We start from the raw sequence: 24,418 nt of genomic DNA, 5'->3' as shown, positions 1-24,418 counted from the left end.
AGGAAAGAACATGACTGCGCATAAAAATCCGTCTAATACGACAACGGTCGAATTTTCTACTTGACGCGTCAAGGAAGTGAAGATGGACAGCATTGATCAGACGAGCTGGCAAGTTATTTCGTTCCGATATCTCGCGATAAATCGCCTCGATTCCTCGCCGATTATGATTCGTCTGTAAATCACCGGTTACCCACTGTTCGATGTTCTCCGCTTGCGGTGCCATAAATCGCGAAATGAAATGAAAAGAGCGTCGAGGGGCACGTCGGCCAGGCCGCGAATTAAAAATAAAAAAAAAAATACCTGAAACGCCATTCCCGGTTCTCCGCATATTCCGCGCGAATTGTGACTGCGGTCACGTGTACACGAACACACACACACACATATACACACCGATTTCATATCGTGAGTATTCGCGTGTGCAAAAAGCACACACTAATCTCGACGAGGATTTTCGACGCGGCTAACAGAGTATTGGAGCGTGGCGGTGTAGACGCCGCTTAAGCACCGTACACTCCGAGTAAAACGAATCGTTTGTCGCGTGAAACATTTATGCTCTCTTTCTCCCATTTTGAAAATGGCCAGCCGCCGAAATTCGCGCGTTTAAAGCTTCCAGCGCGCACTATGCACAGATACCAATCGGCATCGCGCTGATGATTTGATGTTTGGAATTTGAACAGTTTTTCGCTAGTAGATTGCGAATGCTTATACAAATTTTAATTTTTACAAATATAACTAGAGAAATAAAATTTGCCGAGAGATTTGTTTTATCCATTAATATCATAAGTACTACGCTTTGAATATTTTATCTATTTTTCCGTGTTATGCATTTTCTCTCATTTACGGACAATTTAAATAAGGAACAATTTACGGAATGCACAAAAATATGTACAATATCAAGATCAAAGCACACACGGCGATACGTAGTCAATGAAACAAATTCCTATTTCGCTTTTGTTTTGCATAAACATTCGCCGAGTCTACCGAGGAAACAGCAATATAATAATTGGTATTTTACGATGAAGCTTGGAATTGTTCTAACGATAGAAATATAGCAAAATTGGCTAAGCTTCGTTCTCTTCGTCAGCTTTTTCCTAGTTACCATGCTGATGGATAACAGTTATTTCATTAGAGACCGCAGCTTGTAAGTCGGTGATTAGCGAAGCGTAGCGCAACTGATTAACGTTCAATAGGGCTTCGAGATTAGCCTGGTAAATCCCATTGCTAGAGGCGACCCTATGCATCGACCTGTCGATAGCTTATGACGTAGCTACGTAAATATTGTGAAATTATTAACACATTAGCCCGCCGGACAAATTTACATTGCGAGGTCGCGCTTGTATCGTTACGACATCTGCTTGGACAAACACATTGTTCACAGTTTTTGCTCCAACCTACGATCCACGTTTTCATCACAACGTTGTTATCGGTCGTTTGCGAAATTCTCGTCACGCGGATGGTAGTTTTGAAATATTTTTACAGCGACACACAGTTGATCGACAACTCGCAACACAGTGAATTTGAATAAAAAGCTCATATAAATCATAAAACACGACTTATTATTAGACTGTCAATATTTACGCTTCGAATCAATATTTACGCTGGGATTCGAAGATGCGAAAATAAAGAAGATGCAACTAACACTTTGACTGCCACGCCGAAATCGCATGTTTCTCTCAGGACGCCACAGTGTTTTAAACACAGTGCACCGTTAGATGCAAGATTTGTTCTCATTTTTTTTATTAACGTTCTAATAAAAATGTTTAATTGTTCAATGGGACATTTTTTATTTCGAAGTATCTTCTATTTGTCGGTTATATTCAAAACGCCCTAACTCTCAATTTTCATTCAATTTTTACAATTGTAAGAAGTTCGAGCGCTCTGGTCATCAATGATCACCGTGGCAGTCAAGGTGCTAATATACAAAAATATACAAAATATTGAAAATATAATAATTGTTATAATATATACTAAGAAAATTTGCTACTTAAATTTAATCTTGTTATTTGTCTCCGTAAAAATATGAATTGCCATAAATATCAGCAGTCTATTTCTACCATCTTCTTTCCCCGTAATCTCCAATTTAATTCTCGCGTGTATTTTAACAAAATCTTGCAAAATTTCAAATCGTTAGCTTACATAAATATAAAATTCAACCTCAATTCTGTTTTACCGCAACTTTTTTCCATAGTTCAATAAAAATGGCCAAAGAGAGAAACATCTGAAACACGAAATTAATATGCTAACTTGACCAATCGTCGCACATCGATCGTCAGCTTCAACCAGACCACGATCTATTAACCGAAAGTCACACACAACAACAGACTGCAAACTGCACTAGGTACGTAACTATCCTAACAGTGTTGGCGAACAAGCTTAGTATAACTGTGATGGATTAAGTGTTGCAAATAGCCCTGTTCGCTTTAATGTCTCGAACTTGTACGAGTACACGCGCCGCACGCGTTTGTCCGGGTGTTCTTCGAACAGTGATTATGTTGCACGCGAACTTAATCCATGGCGATGCACACGGAAACGGTGGAGAGGACGATTGTAGAAGGGTGCGGTAATTGCAGATCCTGTGTCCAGCAATATGAACCAGAACTCTCGACCAACTTGTTCGGCCAGATATCAGACCTGAGGCGAAGATCGATAGTCTTGAGTCGTTGCATGGAATTATCGTCTGTGTTATTGCTTTTCAAAATATACTCGATACGTTCTTATTGGCAATTTCCGTACAAATTATTCAATCGAGATTTAATGAAAAAACCTAATTGAAATGAAAGGTATAAGGAGAATTTTATAACATTTTGTTAACTATATTATATAATAAGTATATAGAATAAGTTTATTGATCGATAGATCTATTTACAATGAATTAGACAGGAAACGATGGTTACTTAACGTGAATTAAATACAGTATTGTGCTATAACTAAATAGTTAATTCACAACTCACAACTAATAGTTTACAACTCGTAACAACTCGACAACTCAACTCTCGACTCCTCGCAAGTAGACTTGTCGCCACTCGTCTGTCAACTCACAACTCGACTCTCAACTCATGACTACTCGACTCTCGACTCACGACTACTCAACTCGACTCCTCTCCACTCGACTCTCCGGTAAAACTACCAGGCCCTTTTTGGCCTAACGGTACTTAGGCCTTCCCGCAATATTGTTTATGATTCGCCAGATATTTCTTAGACTTCGAAATTTTGCAATTAACCACTGGTAATGTACACGTTTCAAAGTACGAAGTTTCAAACGTGAAAATTGTAAATCAGTTTTAATGAAAATTTCATTTTGCTCGTAATTGGGTTCAAGTTCAAAATTCCGAATGAAATGAGAATCGCTGAACATTTTGTTAATTTCCTGCAGTTTTCTTTCGTTAATTTTAACTTCAAATTTACCTCCCTTTCTGCAAATATCCTGACACGTACGTATGACACGTATGTATCGACATTAAGAATTAAAGATTAAAGTTTCGATAAAAATTGGGGCTAATGTAAAGTGTATCTTAATACTAAAACTGTATGCTTCATGTTATGAATTTCTCTGAAACACGAATGTCTTTGTTCGAACTACAATTTGTTGGGAAAAATAAGAACTACAATTATTTGTGAAAGAACTGTTATCGGAAAGTTGTAATTTCTCGTTGAAAATTGCTCGTTATTTTTAGTAACGAGTAATTGTTTATCCCTGATTTGCAGCGTTCCGAGCATTCCGATCATTTTTTCACGGTAGGTGATTTGTAAAATCCGAGGAATTGGAAGCACCTTCGAAGAATTTATCGTCTCTGATAAAGAAGCTGACGATCAACGTCGAATGGCTGAGCAAATTAATTCATTGAACCTTTAAGAAATTCCATCACAGATGAAATTGCACCGAAATGAAATTCTATCAGCGTGCTTTTACAAAGTATTCGTATTCCGAATGTGGGCTTTTAATTAAATTTCCAAATGTAATATCTGTCGAAAACGACAAAATACGAAATGAAAAATACCCCATACGATTCGTACGAACGATTACCTATAATGTATTTTACGTATATTTTAATTCTTCCACAGTACTTTGCTTTTAACGAATACGTGATGGACGATCCGACACTTCCAAGTATCTCGAGTAGTTGTCAAACAAATTATTCAAAGGTTACCCCAGAAATATTGGGTTGGCAACTAGGTGATTGCGGATTTTATCAATGCCACTTAATGACAAAATCCGCAATCATTTAGCTGCTAACCCAATAATAATAGTCGGACTGCAACATGTGTTTGAACTACAAAACATCAAGTCATAAATACATGATAATTTGGAACAAGATTAATTGCAATTGTATATTTTAAATGACCGTCTATACTTCTCTGTACATTTCACTCCATAAAATTCAAATTATATAACCAAACCCATGCCTAAGCTGTTCACTATCACCTATGACCCAACGTTAATAAAAATTGAGGATTAAAATACGCTCTAATTTTTCTGCAAATGTAACGCAATACGATGCACGCTGCGATAAACATAACTCGTGGAACTTAATTTGTCTTCGCTGGCTGTAAATATTTCGACCGTAGAAAAGAACGAAATTTCTGTTGTCCGTTTCACGTGGATCGTAACTAACGATCATAACCAACTGTGTGACATTCGATTCGTAGGACAGGCGTAAAGTGAAGCGCGGAATTCCATTTATGCGAAAAATATTAGTAGCTTCGTCGCGCCCTAGCACCCTTCAACCTCGGCAAGCCTCGCGCTCTCTTGCAGTTTCGAAGCTATCGAGTTTCCGCGTTTAACAAAATTCCGATAAACCGTGGCCGGGGCCGGGATGACACGAGGCAGCGAGAAAAAGAACGACGCAGGTGTCGACCGGTTGTTGAATATTGGAGGCTACGATATTTCGTTGACGTTTTCGTTAATAAAGTTTTCGAGTGTTGGCCCGGTATTCGTCGTGAAATTGCAATGTTCGCGTCTACGAGACGGGATTGAAGTTTGCGAACCGAGTCGAGAACGAATGTGCCACAGTCTCCAACAATGCAGGCGTTTCGATGCCAAGAATTGTTTAGTGGAGAGACTGCATACGCAAATATTTTTACAATTCTTTCATCTTCCCTCTATTCCTTTTCAATGATAACCCATTTCTCTGTTTCTGCGTTTAGTTTGCTCGTTTTTGCAAGTTGATTTCGTTTCTTTTGTTCTTAAACCACAAGCGATTCGTCTCTTCTCTTTCTCTTCCTTTTTAATTAATAACAGAGTCTAGGACTATCAACATTTTTTCAAATCTTTTCAGTTTCCTTCCTTTTTCTTTTGTTTCCTTCGACCAATGGAATTCTCACTAGTATCAATTTCACGTTTCCTTGGCAAATAAATACCGTAGTAACCTAAGATTTTGTAAGAATAATTGTCGTCTTTCAAGTATCCTATGATGAAAAAGATTACAAATATTCTGAAAATTCCAGTGTACCATATTCTTCTTTACAAAGCTATCCAAAAGTGCGTGTTTATATTATCGACAATTTTGCTCGCAAGCTACAAAAATTCCGCCTTGGAAGAGATCAGTAATTCCACCTACAGAACAACCTCTGACAAGATTTTCAAAGAGAAACCGCGAAAGACAGCAGAAGAATCTCTGTGGAAGGAAACTGCACAGCTTAACCCGGACTTCGTTGAGCCAGCCTCCCATTAACCAATCATCTCCTCAAACCATACTTCGTTTCCGCTCTTTAATAACATTTCGCCGATTACCACGTCGATCGTTCATGCTAATACCTTGGACCCATTGAATTTCTAATGTCGGACCCGCGATACTTGTCCCTCGTACAAATTTAAATAAGCGGTTTCCTCTGACGACCCATCCGCGCGTTCTTCTCCGCGCCATTTCGCCATTCTCGTCTCGAATACACACACCCTTCCGTCGCGTTTCTCACCCTTTCCTTCGTTCGCTTGGACGTTGTTGAACCATCGAGGGGGTTGGTTGGCCGCGTTTGCTCGACCAGAACGAATTCGAAGCGTTAACGGAAGCCGATTCGAGGCTAACGAGCAGACGATCCAATTATAGAATTTTCATTCGGACACATTCGCCCGATGGCCAGCTTTTGTACCGTCGAGTTAAAGCGAACCTTATTCGAGAGAGAGAGAGAGAGAGAGGGAGAGAGAGAGAGAAAGAGATGCTGGTATTAAACGTGTCGCGGGATTTAGTCGGTGGATTTCCGCGCTCCGGGCTGCAAAGTGCCCCGGCACGAAAAATTACGCCGCGACAATTATCGCGGCACCAGCCGTTATCGGCCGATGTCCATACTGCAACAAGGAAATCGCTCGACCATCGTGATACCGTACTTTTATCTACCTTCCTAGAATCTATGGTATTTTCTGACTAAACGCTGAAATTTTCCTGTCTTCCGCTATGAATTCTTTTATCTTCGTACCGTGAAATGCATCAATTGCTAAGAAAAAGTTCGAGGTCTCTTTCTTCATCGTATTTGTACTCAAACTTTTGTTAATTTTAGTACATCTTCTACCGTTTAATTAATATTGACATTTTGCAATGATTCGATCATAGGTTTTTGTAACGAGAATGTTTCTTGGGGCAACAGAGGATTTTAATTTAACTATTAACGTTAGTGATTTTAGTGTTTTTTTTTTTTTTTTTAGTGTTTAGTTTTTTTCTACCAATTGGGATGATAGGAATGTAACGTAAAATGGAAAGAAGCAACATTTGATTAACTAGACGAGTTTTCAAACGATTTATGGCGTCCCAAGCGCAAAGAGGAAAGGGGAAAACCGTGAAAATTTCGTCCGAAACCTACCAATGGATTCGTAAGGTTTCCTCTTGGTAGGTTTTCTGTGTCTATTAAAATATCCTAAGGTGCTTACTGTTGCCACCATATTTCGTTTCTATCGAAATCTCTAACGTACCAAAAATGTCTCACCTATGCTTCAACTTTACAAAGACTTCCAAAGGCCGTTAACTATCACGATCTAGCCTTTGATCTCCTTTAACCATCTACCAGTTATTAGAATCGATATACTACTATCCACCAAACCAACCAAAATCTTTCTAAGATTTACTATAATAAAATACTTTGGTCTTTAACCATTTACCACTTATTTCGATCAATATATTACTATCCTCCAAACCAACCAAAAACTTTCTAAGATTTACTAAAATAAAATACTTTGATCCACCAAACCAACGAAAAAGATTCTAAAATACGCGTCGTCTCTTATTTCTAGAATCCATCATATTTCGTAGAATATCCCCTGAGAAGTATCCAACATCCCCCGAAAATGAAACAAAGCAACGGAAGATCCATGAAGCACGTGGTTATAAGTTTGACAGTATCGTGTGTGAATCGATCAACATCTATTTACGTCCGGCACGTCGTGGAAAACGTGACCAGGTTATAACTGTCGTGGGACTGGTCTGCAACGTGACTCTATCTAATCTAAAGGATATTTTCTGCGTAACCTACCATTGGAAGAAGGGTGGGAAGGGTGAAACTCGCAGGATCAAGCATCGTGCTTTATATATTCAATTTGCATTTAAATATCCAGCTGCTTGGACGTGTTCTTGGACAAGAAGGAACGGGACGGCTCACGTAGCTTGGTTGGACATGGGAACAGAAACAGGGGAGTATCACGCGATTGTTTATACAGTGAGGATGAAAAGCGAGTATACACCATGGTGGAGGCACGAAATTTATTCAAATACTCCTACACATACTGACAGTGACGAACGGAGAGAATATTTGAAAGATATTATTTTATTTGATTTTTTATTTTATCTTATTGTAAGTACGTCGCAGGCTTTCATGCATTTTTATATCTTTATAGATATAACTACTACAAATACTGTACAATTAATGCTCCATTTTAGGTGACAATGTTATAAGATGAAATTAAGTATTTTAGAAGAATCCTTGTCGTTTCACCTTTGTTAATCTCTAATTTATGTACTACATATTATTTACGTATTATTATTCTATGAAATTATGCGAACGGCTTTATTTCTATCTCAAATTCAATTTACACGTGAGAAGAAAAGATCTTTGCACTTGACGACGAGCCAGCTTCCTTCGCGTGAAAGTTAATGTTATGTGCTTTTACGCACCGATGTATCCAACCTAAATAATTATTAAACAACGTACCTAAATTAACGATGACCTTGATTTTGAACGATTTTAAAAATGGTCGCCTCGTTGCAAAATATCCCTCCACTGTTTCGGTCTTCCGCGTATAAGGCGACCATCATAGATCTAAACTACTACCATCGTACACTTGTGCACACAGACAGAAACTCGCGTATAACCTGCCAAAGGATTAACTTCACCACTAGAAAAATGAAATTCATAGCGGCCTCTGAAAGATCAAAGGTGGCCTCTGTGATCGCATTAATTTATTACTGGAAAGTTGTAATCGAGAATTCGATTGCACCGGATGTGGTCGATGTACGAACGACGAAGAAGGAAATTGCGATTAGAACGAAATAAAAACGTGTTGCTTCGAGCGAGAAATTTGGACCAGAGAAGAGGGTAGTATCGGATGAATGGATTTTCAGGGTGAAAGCTTTTCGATGGCGAAACGGATCCACTTACGAAACACATCGCGACACAGTGTCTCTTTTTCCAGGATTAACTCTTCGAACTCTGCTTGCTAATTTTAGAAAGCTACGTAGATGAAAATACCTGGCGCGTCGAAGCAGACCGCCGGTTGTGGTCGGGATAATTTTACTGTCGTCATCGTGCAGCGCTGACGAATTTCCGGTTTAATGGTCCCGTAAACCTGCTCGAGTCTCGTAGGTGCTCTCACCGCTATGGATTGTCTCTTAACGTCTCGACAGATACTCGAGAAAACGTGAGCGCGAATTTCTATTCGAATTTCGTCGGAGATAATTCAAACAGAGAATTGCCGAGTCTCCTGAATTCTGTGAATTTTTACGATCGTTTCATTGCCACACGCTTAAACCTCTTTACGCTAGGAAAAATTGCTACAATAAATTGGACAGGCATGCAACGTATAAATAAACTTTATCACGCTATTACTTATCATTAGCCCTGTGTAAACATTTGGATTTAAACCCGGCTTGGTAGAATTACAAACAAAGAATGAAATATTGTGATAAATTGTAATTGGAGGTATCGTTTTTTATAACAATTTTAATTGGCTGAAACGTAAATACAAGTTTATACTGTACTTTGTTTTAATGAAACAATCAAATATGGGTAATCGATTATAAATAAAATAAATAAAGTAATACGCGTAGTTAATGAATGTAGTTCTGTTAATGAATTTGTTTATTCAATCGAATATCTAAATTCTTGTGCGCTGCTTGTCAGAGTACACGTGACACGAGCTTTTATCTCAGAAATGAAATCTTCTTTTTACAACTGGATTTCTTCAGACGTTAATATCCTCCGATTACGATAAATTCTGAAATGAATTTTTTTTAATTACCTGAGTGACGTATGTACAACATTCGTGAACATCAAATCGACAGGCATCGTCCGATGTTACACCATCGATCGAAGGAAACGAGAAGAAACGTATGTTACAACTTGATGAATAACAAAGACACGATAAAAGAAGATATTTTCAATCTCGGGTTAAATAAATTTTTATTCCCACTGAGAGTTTTGTAGCTGGTAGGTTTATCTGCTATGTTTATGTTGAAAACGTCGTGTTAAACCGTGGATTGGAAAATTCGCGGGTACACGGTAGGATTTTTAATCCCACGAGGCCGTGTCAAACGCGCAGGCCATTTTATTCGAATTGGTACTCGCCATTTTGTTTCACGTTCTCTCCGATTAATTTGAATTTCAGCCAATTTATCTTTCGGTCCGAAACGAAACGCAACGCCCTGACAAATAATTCACGATCGACCGTGTGATTGCCTTTCCCGTAATCTCCGTACGGTTTAAATATCGATTCCATTTTTATAGATTATTGCATTTGCCAAACGTTTTATCTCGGATTATGCGCCACCCTCGATTTATGCCGCCGTCCCGAGGAATAACACAAATTACAAAGGTTTAATCGTCGATGTTAATCTCCTACTCGAACGATACGAATTCTTGATAAGCGACTCGTCTGCGACCAATCGTCTAAACCGATTCATTGCTTGCCATCGCAGCAAAATCTTTGAAATTGCCTGTATAATCGCGTGGAAACTTCAGTTACGATTATATATTCTTAATATTAAAGCGTTGCTTAAACTAAGAAAATTTTCTTGCCACTTTCTAAGATCAAGCTTTTTACTATTTTATACTTCTAGTTCTATTTGAACTTTATGCTAAATTCTTCCTCGAAACGTAAAAAATCTCGTCGTTCCTTAAAACAATACTAAGATCGTGGCATAAAAATTGGAGAAATAATGAAAAAGCTGTTGTTAATATACATGTGATTTCCCACTTCAATTTCACACTAAACCTTTCTATAAAACACTGAAAATCTCGTTCCTTACGACAGACTAAACCAAAATTGGAACATAAGGATTCGACAAAACTGTAGAATACAAATTTCACGATCTCTCGTGCTCACTTTACACCAAACATTTTTTCCAAACGATACAAATCTGTCTATTCCCTCGAAACACCTACAGGACCAACAATCGTCTAAAAGAAGAAAGAACAATCCGAGAACCAATCTCGTATCAAACTCGATACACTCCGCTTGTTCACCGCAAACACGAACGAATAAACGCGTTTGCGACCAAATTCGCGCGAAAATTGCTAAAATTTTGAGTTAACCGTTTCAATCTCTGAACAGCTGAAACCTCAAATTTATCCTTGTTCGCGAGATCAACCTGCAGCTAGCGAGATTGTACGTGAGTTTCACAGGTTTTCAGCTTCGCTCGGCGCGTGTGAACAGGCGATTGCGGCCATGGACATCGGTCCTGGACGAAGCCGTGGAACCGCGTTAGATCGCAACCACACGGCGAGTCTCGATTCGACGGCGCGCAAATCTGCACAGGAGCGTCGCGAGCGTGTGTCGAGCGGTCAGCCGGTTAGTCGCTGGCGCGGCGGACCGTGAAATTATCCTGCGAACCCCGGAATCCCGGCACCCCATACCCTGGCTGCCACGTTCCCTGTCGAAACCCTCTCTCGACTCATGGCCAGGAGAAACCGACCAACCCTGCTGCGCTTTTATCCCATGCCGGAACGATTACAACGATCGGTCGCAGCGATACGCGCTCGCGCCACCATACTTTTGCTCTAACCGCCTATGATCGGGTAATTATACGAGCGCCGCGTGCGCGGTGTCCGGCAAATTGTGATGCAAATGACGCAAGGGGGTGGGTTACGCTACGCTGAGTATGTAATATCGGACAAAGGGGTAGATTTATTGGATGTTGATAAAATGTTTTACTCGGTGCTGTCATTGACGAGATACGGAGTACACCCGACGTTCGATGATCTTTCGTGTTCCATGTTTTCACAGTTACTCAGGAGTTTGCCCTTTTCATTCTTCTGTCATATACGACGTTATATACGTTGCGTATAGTAATTAACGCTACTACGAACCTCGAATTCTTGGTACTCGATAATATTCTTGACCCTTTGCACTGCGAATTGTATTTTTATTTCGTTAGCAGCAGCTCCGAACGCTTTTAAGTGTTTTATTTGAAATTTACTTAAACTAAATTAAACAAATTTACTTAAATACCAGTTTTATTCACACTATTGTTGTATTTTGTAATTTTTAAGTATATGATATATCTTGGAACAATTTTCAGGATGCAATCCTGTTTTCAGGCACGGGACAGAAACCGTTGGAAAGTTTGTTGTCGAGTGCCACTACATATCTACTTTTTTCTTTTTCTTTTTTTTATTTGGAAGAATTTTACAATCAATTGTCATTGAGAATTATACGTAAATTATTCTGGCGTGGTACTATAACTTGGATAATAAGTGTTTATAGTATGTTTGATTCTAGTTGAATCTAATGCTTAGATCTAAAGGGTATTGTCTTTTTAGTCTGCGGATCTGATCCGTCGTGTCAAGTAACTGGGTAACTAATGGGTTTCGGTGGTTGTTAACTCTTATATTTATCACAGAATTTGGATATTTTTTCTTTAACTGTGGGTATCTTAAGGTCGCCATGGATTGTTTCATTGGTAACATATCAAGGTGCATCTATTAAGGATCTTAGAGTTTTTGATTGGAATCCTTGAAGAATTTCTATCTTGGAATTACTCGCTGTTCCCCATAGCTGGATCCCATAGGTCCAAACAGGTTTTAATATGGCTTTACACAGCATTATTTTACTCTGCACGTTTAAGTTGGAGCGTCTGCCAATGAGCCAGTAGAACACATATCTACTTATCGTTCGTGGACGACGCGCATGCAAACCGTTGGAAACCGTGAGTGTAAATTCACGTACAAGGAGTGAGCATCGTGACGCAAAGCAATAAGGATTCGCTATAATATAAAGGTCGATTTCTGAAAATTAGGATCAGAGATCCGGCGAGTGTAGCCTCGTGTTAAACTACCTGGCTACGTGGGTCGTTCTAGTAATTTTAATGCTAATGTAGATCATTTGTTTACGGATGCTCGTTCTGATACGAGAGCATATTGCGGTGCATCAGGTCGATCGCTGATATTTACTTGCCTCGCGAACGTTCTTGCGCGACAGACGTTATCAGTTATGATTCGGTCGCATTAGTAAACGCGCGGTGTAATGTTGGTAATTGATGAGCCGCTATACCCATCGCTGTAACGCGGAAATGACGCACGTCCGCGGATAAATTGAATTGTCCGAATAGTTGGAATTATAGAATATATGATAGAACTGGCCTGATTTCCAATTGATTTATAGGTCTATATACATCGATGGCTGAATACGCTTTGATTTTTCGCTTGCTTTCTATGAGACGAACATAGCGTATTCGAGTTCAAACGCGTTCCAACACGCGTTCTTGTCACACACTCAGAAGCAGTAATAGGGTGGACAAAACATCCTGCATGCCACAGCTATCGAAACAATAACCAGATAGAAACGGAATAGTCGCCTTTGATTTACACTCGACGATAACCCCTCCAGAGGGACCAAACCTTAGTATAAGAACCCTGGCAAATCAGCACTCGACACCTTTTTTGTTATAACACTCTGAACTATCACTCTGTTGCATTCGTACAATAAATTTGACTACTATATCTAAAGTTGAATTCTTTACCTTATTTGTGAAACGTTCGAACTGCGAGGAGATTGTCACGTAGAAGACACATGAAATCACGAAACCGATAGATCGCCGGTGATCTCCTCGCGTCGCAGTTCGAACGTTTCACGAATAAGGTGGAGAAATTGAACTTTGTATATGATAATAGAATTTATTGTGCAAATCCAACAGAGTGACGGTTCAAAATGTTACAACAGAATGATTCAAAGTGTTACGAGAGACTGATTCAAGCGCTTATTTTGGAGGGTTTTTATACTGAGGTTTTTAGTCCTTCTGGAGTAGTTGTCGTCTGGTGTATCTCAGAAGCGCCTATTCCATTACTATTTGGTTATTGTTTCGATGTCTGTGGTACGCAGGACGTCTAGTCTATCCTATTATTGTTTCTGAGCGGGTGGTCTTCTTGAGCGTGTAACAAGATCACCGATGATCTGTCAATTTCATGATTTCTTGCGTCTCCTACGTGAGATTCTCGTAACACTAGCGCGAAAGTGCAACGAATACTTCATACGAATAACACAATTGATGCCAAGTAACCAAACGCATGACATCCATCAGTCATCGCATCGTGAAAGCTTAAAATCTAAAATTAGAAACCGTCGATGCTTGCCGTGATAAAAACAACAGCATAGCAATATTTTTTCGTTGCCACTGTATATGCCATTCGTCAGTTTAAAAACGATACAAGATCAAACTACCACTCAACAAAGAGCTTCTCGCCCAGTCACGTGTTCGTTTCCCATTAAACGACCTTTCCGTGCAGATAGTAAAGCCATTAGACCGATCCGTTGTTCAGGTTCGATGGAGTTCGATCCGCCGTATGTATATAGTAGCGGTATACAATTGCGGATGGCCAACTGCTGCTGACCATTTCTGTACCGCGTACCGTGTTTATTCGAGCCCACAGCCGCGAACACAGAAACCGTGAAGTCGTAAAGCTTGGGCGAATGCGGCTTGGTCTTCCTCGGACCACACACAGACATAGAGAACAGGCTAAGCAACCTGCCATAAAATTAAGGCGCGTGTATATTTCGAGCTGTTGCGGACATTCTCGTTTCCATGACACGGACACACGCGCGCCGCTTTAACTATGGTCCTCTGACGATTCTTTGTTTCATGGTACAAGTCTGGAGAACTAAAGAAAACAGATGGAGGACTTGATTAGTTGGCCGCGAAAAATCATATACGAGGGTTCCCTTCATGTGTTGTTCGTGTTGTTTCTAGTCGAAACGATTATTATTTATTTTTATTCTGATTTTTTAACATTTAAACGAGTGCGTTTTTATAAGTGAAGATTATTGGACGTTGTTTGGCTCCTTTTCGATTTCTTTAGAATTTAAACGCTGTCTTTCTTGTTTCAGATACGTGGCTCGTGAAAATGGAAAACGTGTCTCGGATCTTGCTGACTCGACGAGAAACAAGTAAGCAGGATTTAATATTCTCATGGATTTCGTAGAAATCTTGTCTCGCCGCGATTCGTTCTACGCTTTGTTATAACGTTCGTAGCGTAAAATATAAGGCAGTTTCTATGAATTCGAGGCTAATGATGTATGATAAATGCTATTGTAATTTCTCGTGGAAAAATTTAATCGATTAATCTTCCCCTTTGATACTAAGAAATTAAAGTTAACGTGAAAAAATAACTAAAGTGACTTTTATGATGGTAGATGCTATCTTTTTATGTACCGTACACGAATACGTCATGCAAACATTGTATATCTGTATATTCGTCCATTTTGTTATACTATTAATCTTTACGTTTTCATTATTGATTATTGATATTTTGATATAACACAATGGATTTAAAAAGTCAGGGCAGCAATGGAATTTATTCACATTTATTCACATAGTTAACAAATAATTCAATTTAAAATAACGAGAATGCTGAACTGATGCAGAAGGCAGATATTAAAAACAAGGAACCTTAACTCTTTCATCTTTCAAAATTATAATTTCCACTAAAAAGTGCAGTAAATTAAACGTAAATAATATAATGTAAAATAAAGAGAAATTGTCCTCTGTCTAACTGAAATCATAAACAAAGAACACTTCTATTTCCAACAACTAAGTCAAAGGAATTCTAGAATTTAGAATTTAGAATATTCCCAACGTCACAACTACAAAACATTTAAAAGTTAATCAAAATTTTCAAAGGTGGATACGAATTTTCAAACTCCAACGAATTAATCTCTTAGAATTTAGAACAGCTCGCGTATACACAATGCACTGCCATGATTACTTTGGGACGCGACGATACGATCCGCGATATTAATCCGATAATTCAATATCGTACACACAGGCGATAGAACGATAAGCAACAGCAGGTAGTGGGAAAGACAGCGAAACGTGTGTTGCGATACGACCAATTGGATGCGGCTAATGGGCCAATTGCAACCGCGATCCACCGATCGGTGAATGATGTTTCGAAACTTGATTATAAAGCTTGCTAGAGACCGTACACGTTCCTAACATCCATCATCGTACTCGAAACGAGATTCATCGCGATACCATCGCGAGGGTAAAGTCGTAAAACAGGATGAGACCAGCAGGTTATTTCGGTGAACGATATTTGCCAATGAAAATGCGGTTAATTAAATGACACGCGATAAGGGCAGCGAAATAATATTTCCTGACATTTTCTCCAGCTTCGTTCGAGGCAGAGATGTTTAGCACTAAAATCCAACCTAAACTACAAACTAAATATAAACTGAAATATAACGTTAAAATGTTCTTACAACTTTCTGCCATCTGTATATGTCGAATGTTATTCATTACGTTGGTCGACTGCGTGAATCGAAATGCACATTACGAACATTAATTTCTTTTAATTTAGCTTCGTATTTGTTTCTGCAAATATCTTCGTACGATAAATAAACGCGTGAAAGTAAGCGATTTGTTTTGCAAGAGATAGAATATTAATTACGTGGCAGAGTAACGAGATTGGCTGGCTTAATTATGAGAGGAAGAAAGAATCAGAGAAACGAAATATAAAATGGTTTACGGTTAAAGTAAGCCCGGCCAGCGATGAATAAAAACCAGCGGTGTTCTCGACTTTGACGGATGGTCTATACAAATCGGTTATAAGTACACGATACAGCATGCTGCCAGTGACATTAATCTTGAAAAGGTAATTTATAATCTTACAATTTAATTCCATTACCATACACCTAAGTACATCCAACATAATTTCTTTAATAAATTCCAACAGAACCATATTTTTCAACGCGATAATTAGATTTTCCTACCTGCAAACACCAAACAGTATTTTCCAAAGCACCGTACGAACATCGTACGAAATTCCCACCTACAGCCATATCATCGTTCATTTAATAAACTTCACAAGCGAATTATATCTTTCAACGTAACAATTTTATTTATCTTGGAATAACTATTTCGCAAATAACGTTGCTAAAACACCCTAACGAAACTCGGTTCTACAATTCAAATTATCAGCAACTCGTTTCACGCGGCGCCATTAACGAGACGAACAGAAAAAAAAAAGAGAAAAAAGAGAAAAAGGAGGAAGAAAAATGGGACGCGTGATCGAAGCTTGGTTAAACAGAAAACGGTGGAAAAAGAGAGTCGAGGCGGAATCGGAACCGGGTTCGCTATTACGCTACATTGTTCCCAACGGATACGAAGCTCGTACGAGTGGTACGCACACACGATTTTGCGTAAAGCGTGGGTACGTGAGCGTGCACCGTCCATGTACATAATACATACACAGATAAATATAACGATGATGTAGGTGTGCGTACACACGCGTTCATTAATCTGAGAACAGTTCATTGGAAAATGATCGTGCCGCGCTGTTTATACGGCACCGTCGTATTATGCCGCGCCTGCGATTAATCGCGGCTCACCGCCCTCCACTAGGGGCGAAATATCGTAAGAGCGTGACCTTCCCCGTGGTTTCCGGAAAATGGCCTGCCACTATTCGCCGCCCAATGGATACGCTTATCGATGCAACGCCGACGTGATGGATCGGTTTCGAGTAATCTGCAATCTTTTCTCCGCCGCGCCGCCCATGCTTGAAGACTTTTTTCGAACTATTCGATTGGTATGTCGTCTGGCAAATAATACAGCGTTTTTTGAAAATTGAATTTACTACGATAAAGTCTTTCAAATTTATCGCACGACGTATAAATGATCGGTAAGTTTCCACTTTTTTCGAACTATGCAAACGAGATGATTATTTATATTGCTAGGTGCAGAATACTATAACGCGTAAGATTTTAGTAGCTTTGGTGTAAATCTTTGTTGTCGGATTTGTCAAATAACAATTACACTACAACGGAAAGAAAATATCGCTGGTAGTGAGACGTTAAAGTAAGGAATATCGATAACTGAACGCTACGGCATAGATAAAAAACTGAATAAACCCGTACACAGTGACACATAGCACAGAGATATACGTCAACGTGAAATAACCGAATCGCAGCGAAACCGTGCAGAAACATATTCACCAACCACGATCGACCTATTTGATGAATACTAACGAGAGCTAAAATGCACCAACGAAAGATAAATATTAACGAAACTCGGCTAAAAACCGAAATTGTTCACACATAATGTAAAACAACGTGAAATAATTCCATTGCAAAGTTACGTTAGTATATTCGTCTAACATATTCATAAACACACGTATATTCGTAATATATTCAAAGAGTTAATGGCAAGCTCACTCTTTCTTTCTTTTCTTATTCAACGATAATTTGGAAGAGAAAAACGCTGAAAAATGAATAAACTACGCTAAATTAAGGAATGACCTCGTACCTTGTGCTTTGTATTTCCGTACAAAAGATTATTTTGAACGACGACTGTCGAAGAAAATCGACTATACTAAATTACTAAACTACGAATTATATTATTTTTTTTTTTTTTTTTTTTACAAACGAAACGTTCGTGATATTAGATAATAGCATTTGCGAGGCAAAAACCGGTGCGCTAATTATATGCAAGCCAGTTCGACAAACGCGCAGTTACAGTTATCGGCGAGGCTATTGTTTAACGCGCAATTTCAACCGGGCTACACGGTGATTTATCACGCGGGAATAAATTACTTGGCGCCAAAGGCCTGGAATCGGCCGTCACACACGCCTCACGCGTTTTGTTCCTCGCTCGGTACCGCCGAGTATCGACCGATCCCGTTGCTTTATCGCCCGTACCCACCTGTCGATGGAAAATCGATGTCCTCCTGAATAATTTCATAACCTTTTCACGCCTCTGCGCGTTATAATGGCCGAAATAACATATTACGACGCGAACGGACAACCACGATGAACAATGCCGGCGTGACGCGCCTCAAAATTCAACGAAAATTTCCAAATTAGTATTCACGAGATCACTTGAGTTAGTAGCGTTGAAGGTAATTATGCAGTTGCGAAATTAAAGTGTAGTATCATCGTAGAGAACATAATTACGAATTATAAATATAATGGTATTTGTATTTTTCCGGCAATATTCAAATGTTCACCTCCATTTTCATCCCCCTTGCACGAGAGTCTGTTTAAGTAATTTTGCAAAATTATAATAATTGATCCACAGTTGCGATACAACGGACATTGATTTAGTTCTACGATACCATTATATGCTATGATACGATATAATAAAATGCGATAAAAATGATACTGCTTTTCTCTGGTCGTTTTTTTTTTCAAGAGTATTTTTTTTAATATTGTGCATAAAACGTACACTACATACACCTACTTTTCCTGAGTTTCACATACCATTTGGTCGAATGTAAATTCTCCGATACAACGAAGTCTGTAATTATTTTCTCTGACGGACAATCACATACAGTACGTACAAACGAAATTATGCTCTATTTTGCAATTAAAACATCGAAACATATTCATCAGACGCAAATTGAAAATTATTGTATTTTGCTTAATAAACTACGAAATAATCACGCATGTCCAACGCGTGAACAAGAAAATATACGCGCCGATATCTATCACATCTCTCATAATGATTGTTTATAGTTTATTAACGTGCACGTGGATATGCGTATCCATCTGAATATTCCACGCACGTTGCTGACGATTTAATTTGCGTAACTATATTTAATTGGCGAAACAAAAATCCATACATATACAAACGAATATGAAAAAAAGCACCCCTAAAATTGTTACAAAGCTATAAAAGCTGTTATAAAAGTATTACTTACTTGAGAAGTATTTACTAGACAAATGATTTTTTGAAATAAATCTACGTACCTGATACGTAACAGTAATTCATGAAAATTATATGCTAAATATTATATATACGCGATAAAACGTTCATTTCACGAAAATACATGGCTTATCGTTCTTTCTTCAATTTCATCGCCAATTTTCCTAACAACGATACCTTATGGAATTATTATTATTATCGCTACGATAAACGCGGCAGGTAAACGTAGACTACGTGTGCAAAAGAATAGACCGACTTTTTTTATTTTACGCGTGTCACGTGCTGCAGGTTCGTTGAACGCCACCATTGACGAGTCGACGTTCTTTATAATAACATCGACCGTGCTCTTCCCGTCCATCGTGGGGACGTTCTTCGCCTTTCATCCCGATCTATACGATCACCAAAGTGACAAGAGTGTCGCCATTGTCGTTCGCTGTATCGGCTCTTATCACGGTGAGCAGAGGTTAAGAAACTATCGGAGAAGACTGTTTCCTCCTTTTCATCGATCGATTCGTTGGACACGAACGACGACCACGACGATCGCGTGGCCCGCGAGGAAACGAGAAATGTCGTGGAACAGCTCGCAGAAAGAGGAGATGGACAAACATTGGCGAATCGAATAGACAGATAAGATTCTTTGGAAAGTCGAGCGACGCCGCGACGCCACGTCTCCTAGGAGTGAGATGTAAAACTGTTGCGACGTGGAATGCGAGTAAGATGATCGGAACGAAGTTTGAAGATTACAGGAGAAAATAATAGTAGTTCGTTTGGAATCAAAAATCGAGATTTTTATATCGCTGAGATTTTGCTACTTTTGAGCTTAAGTTGTCAAACAGTAATATATTGAGTTGGCAACTAAGTGATCGCGAATTTTGTCAATACCATCTAATCCTACACAAAGAATCCTACATTTGATAACTAATTTCTTCAATGACGAAATGATTAGAGTTTGAACCGTAGACCAAACCTTGTTCTCGTATTTACGCTTCTTTTTATTTGCTAAAGTTAGAGCTTTTCGAAAAATTCCGAAAATTCCAAGTTATGAGAAAGAAGAATATAAAATATCGATCACGAGGTCTGATCTCGAAATCACCGATATTTGTTAACTTCTCCAATAACCGAACAATCGAAACTCGAAGCAGGCAACGAAACTATACTTCCTCGAAATTTACGATTCAATTTCTTCGAATATCTATCGTTCTTAAAAATTCGCCTGCAAATCTGTTGTAAAGAAGAAAAATATTAATGGCCGTGTATGTAAAATAAAATCCGTGAAGTCTGAAAGATTTCCAACTACTGAAAGATTTTCTTTTCGAGATTACTCGCTCTTCCATCGTATGACGATTCTTTTCATCGAGACTTGCGCATTTCTCCGCGCGCGTTACATAGCTAGATGCAATTGAACCGTTTCCATTGTTGATTCGAGATTAGATACAGTCTGCATATTCTGGCTGATGTATGTCATCGCCAGGTCATAAATGGTAGGAATAGCGTGACTCAAGGCTACTAATTCGCGAAGGAAACCCGGCCACGTTGAGTCACTGTTTGCTTCGCGACTTGCTTTGTCACCGCCGAGCTTTTTAATCCGCGGTAAGAATTTCCGAAATAAACTGTGATGGAAGTGTAGAGGATTGACAGAACAGAAACGAGAGATTGCTGTTGCAACCCGTCAAATATATTTGAAATAAATTAAATAAATTAAATATAGACAATGTCCAAAGCCGCTCGTACGAACGTATTCGCAAAGACAGTGTATGATCACTCGCAGTTAACTCGATAACTCAAATAACTCGTGAAACTCGTATAATAATTGTTAATAACTGACTCGCCCGTGATCGCTTCCCTTTATTTCTACTGGTCGGGGGAGAGTCGGAAAATTCAGATCCGTCTTTGTTCGACGGTTGCACGTAGCGGCGACATGGTTTTGCCCGGAGTTTGTTTATTCTTACATTACGTGTATCCTATCGATCTTGATACTCCGAGGCAAAACAACAACATGATTTCAATTGTCTTCTGACTCATGTGCCGCTACCAGACTTTCAAGAATTCGTAGACTTTATTCGAGAGTTACCTAAGCGAAGATTACCTGGACAACGTATAGAATCGGCAAATGGCCCTAACAAAGCGTTTCTTTCCGAATTAGGACGAATGATCGATCGGTGCTGTGTCAACCCTAAAAACCCAGACGAGATATCAATCTTCCACCACCGATACATCCTTTTCTCGAAATCCTGTTTTTCTCGTTTGCTCGACGGAGCTTTTAGCACGGCCCATAATAACATTTAACGATATTTTTGCAGATGAAAAAGCAACAGGGCACGCTTTCGTCGGAAAATATTTGTCGAACACGGTCGAATTTCTTCCTCGCGCGTTTTGGCACACGCGAACGAGCTGGAACGCGCGATCCTCGTAGATGATGCGCGCGATGTGTACACGCAACGAAGACACAAAGGTATCATCCATCAAGCTGTCTGTGGAATTCGTCCTGCTGCTTGTACACATACGTGTATGTGCGTGTGATTGTGTGTGTACGTGCACGTCTATCCACGTTCCATATAACATTCGGTACGTGGTATTCGCGTAACTCGTGTTTCCTCGTGTCCTATGCACACGGGCCGAGGCATCGATCGATCGGCAGGAGGAGATCCTGTCGTTTTGCCCTCCTGTCACCGGTCCTGGATATCGAATCACTGCTGAATAAAGTTGACAAGCCGGCAAGGCGTCCCTTCGTATTGTACGTTCGATGCAATTGCGATTCATACGAGATGGAAAGAAATTCTTTGGAAATGACAGTGATTTTATATTTGTTCTGTTATAGCAGTGGATCAATTTTGGCCATGAGTTTACTTTCGATCGTTTTTTCTTTTTTTTTTTTTTACAGTGTTATATTCGTTTAGAGGTGGTGGATACGAAATGGACAGTTTGATGGTCGAACGTAGCGTATTTCAGAAAGCAGCAACTTCTTTTCGAAGAATTATTTAAGAAGAATTACGATTTTTGAAATGCCGTTTTTATTCGATTTTATATTCCGTAACAAATGTTATCTTCTTGAAAAGAAACAAATTTCGGGCAATGCGCAGAAAAATGAAAAGTTTTCGACGGTCTTTCGAATCGTAGTCGCGTGTCTGTCACAAAGATGTTCGATACATTTTCTAACTATCGTTCCTTTCACTCGATCTTTTCAATTAATAGTAAGAGTAATTGTTCGATGATAATTGTCTTACCTGCTAAATTTCCACCGAAGAAGTAGCAGCGGTGGCTGTGGTAAATTTTGCCTCGGGGAAAGCACTAATACATTTGTTCGGAAATTCCACGCGTTTCTATTCTATTTCCTTTAACACCCGATAGGAATCCTCTGCACACACGCGACAGACGTGGCAACACCTGCGGAATACTCATGGTATCCCGTCGATATTGACCCTGCTTAATGCGTCGCGTTACACCCAGCAAGCTCTCAGTCGGAATTTGAAATTGTAATATCGAAGCCTTACATCGCGAAATATCATATCGCCCAGTCGGATAAATGATATTCATACCGACCGCATAAATGAATACATTGCCGGCGATGGATTTCATGCAATAATTCCCAATCGTGAAAACGTCTTCTCCTCGTGTATATTAAGCTCTCTTGCTCCTCCAATCTCTATAAAAATTCTCATGCAACGCACGGAAAAACCTCGAAAATTGTTCGCTAAATATTTGCGAAAATTTCGTAGCGATAACTATGAAATATGCACGAGGAACGATCGTAGATTTTTAGATAAGACAGTAAGCGAAACATTGATTGATCAATGATTTAACGCTTCACGAATGAAACATATTTTTGCAGCTTGTAACTTTTATATCGGGTTGGCAACAAAGTGATTGCGGATTTTTTCACCAACCAATCCAATATGGACGATATGCGACCAACGATTCAAACACTTTCAGATTTGCAAATGACGATTCGTTATTGCTGTGTTATTTATAAATAGTGTTATGTACTAAGACGAGTTTCATTCCTTTAATGGATATAATGGCGATAAAATGACGGTAAAATTTGTGTATAGTATTTATTTGGATCTGAGTAATTCATAGGATCAGAATACACTGATCCTTTTCGTTATCTATGATTTTTCATTCAGATAATTGAAATTCTTATGCAAATATATTTGTAATGATTGAAAATGAGAAACAGTTTGGGAAGAAAAATAGTACTCGATACTATGTGTAAATGTCCACTAAGGAAAGATCGGTGAATATTCAATTATTAACAATGTGCAACGTAAATGGTTGGATCTTCGTTTTGGAGATTTTCTTTTATATTTTTCAAACGCATACGACTTTTCTATTCCATATTAAAACAGTTGTAAACATTCTAAATAGAATAAAATGAAAGCTTTTTCTTTCCAATCTGCGTAAATATTTCTACAGTCCTTTGCCAAACAATTGCCTGAAAACCATCGAAAAATCCAGTTTCCCCATACACGAGTTTCGTTTCAAACGTTCACACTTCCAGTTCCATTCTAGCCAGCGACAGTTTGACATACTTTTCACTTGGAAAATCCCTCTCCAAATACGATATGTCCACTGGCAAACCCGCCCCGTCTCGCTCTAGGGTTAACTAACAGTCGGACCGGCAGAAAGGAAAAACCATGAACGAGATAGGTTGGAAATCGTTTCATCGGGAACGCGATTTCGCAATCGTAGATAAAGAAAGAAGGCGAGAAAGAGAAATGGCAGGAAGAATGGAAAGGAGGAAGCGAGAGGAACGATGACGGTGGATCGAAGATACGAGGCAGAACGAGACGAGGTCCCGGCGATGAGGCACGTAGAAGGAAACGAACCCCGGCAAAGAAATAGTCGGTGGCTTTTTACTTTCTCCCGCGGGAACGGAGAGGGTAAAAGGCAAAGCTACGAAAAGCCGGGCTTTATTGCCTACGAGGGCAGGATCCTCGTGCACAGGATAGAAGATTGTTTAGATCCCTAGACCCCGTATCGTGGAGGAAGCTGCGGGGCCTATCTAGTATCGTATACCGCTCTCTCCCCACGGATTATGGTCGTGAAACGTTTCACGTCGTCCATTTTCCTGGCTCGTAACGCGACGC

At 39.3% G+C, this 24,418-nt stretch overlaps 1 long non-coding RNA gene across 1 annotated transcript in view; it reads left to right on the top strand.

The window, feature by feature from the left end:
* LOC126868156 (uncharacterized) overlaps positions 1-24,418 on the top strand; it is a 175,680-nt gene that overhangs the window by 118,593 nt on the left and 32,669 nt on the right. The window contains exon 2 of the long non-coding RNA XR_007690540.1: positions 14,519-14,578. This is a non-coding gene — a long non-coding RNA (uncharacterized LOC126868156). The remainder of the gene's footprint in view (positions 1-14,518; positions 14,579-24,418) is intronic.

This window comes from Bombus huntii, chromosome 1 (assembly GCF_024542735.1).
Source record: "Bombus huntii isolate Logan2020A chromosome 1, iyBomHunt1.1, whole genome shotgun sequence".
Lineage (NCBI taxonomy): Eukaryota > Metazoa > Arthropoda > Insecta > Hymenoptera > Apidae > Bombus > Bombus huntii.
Note: the sequence above shows the minus strand (reverse complement) of the source record. Positions and strands in the feature narration are given on the sequence as shown.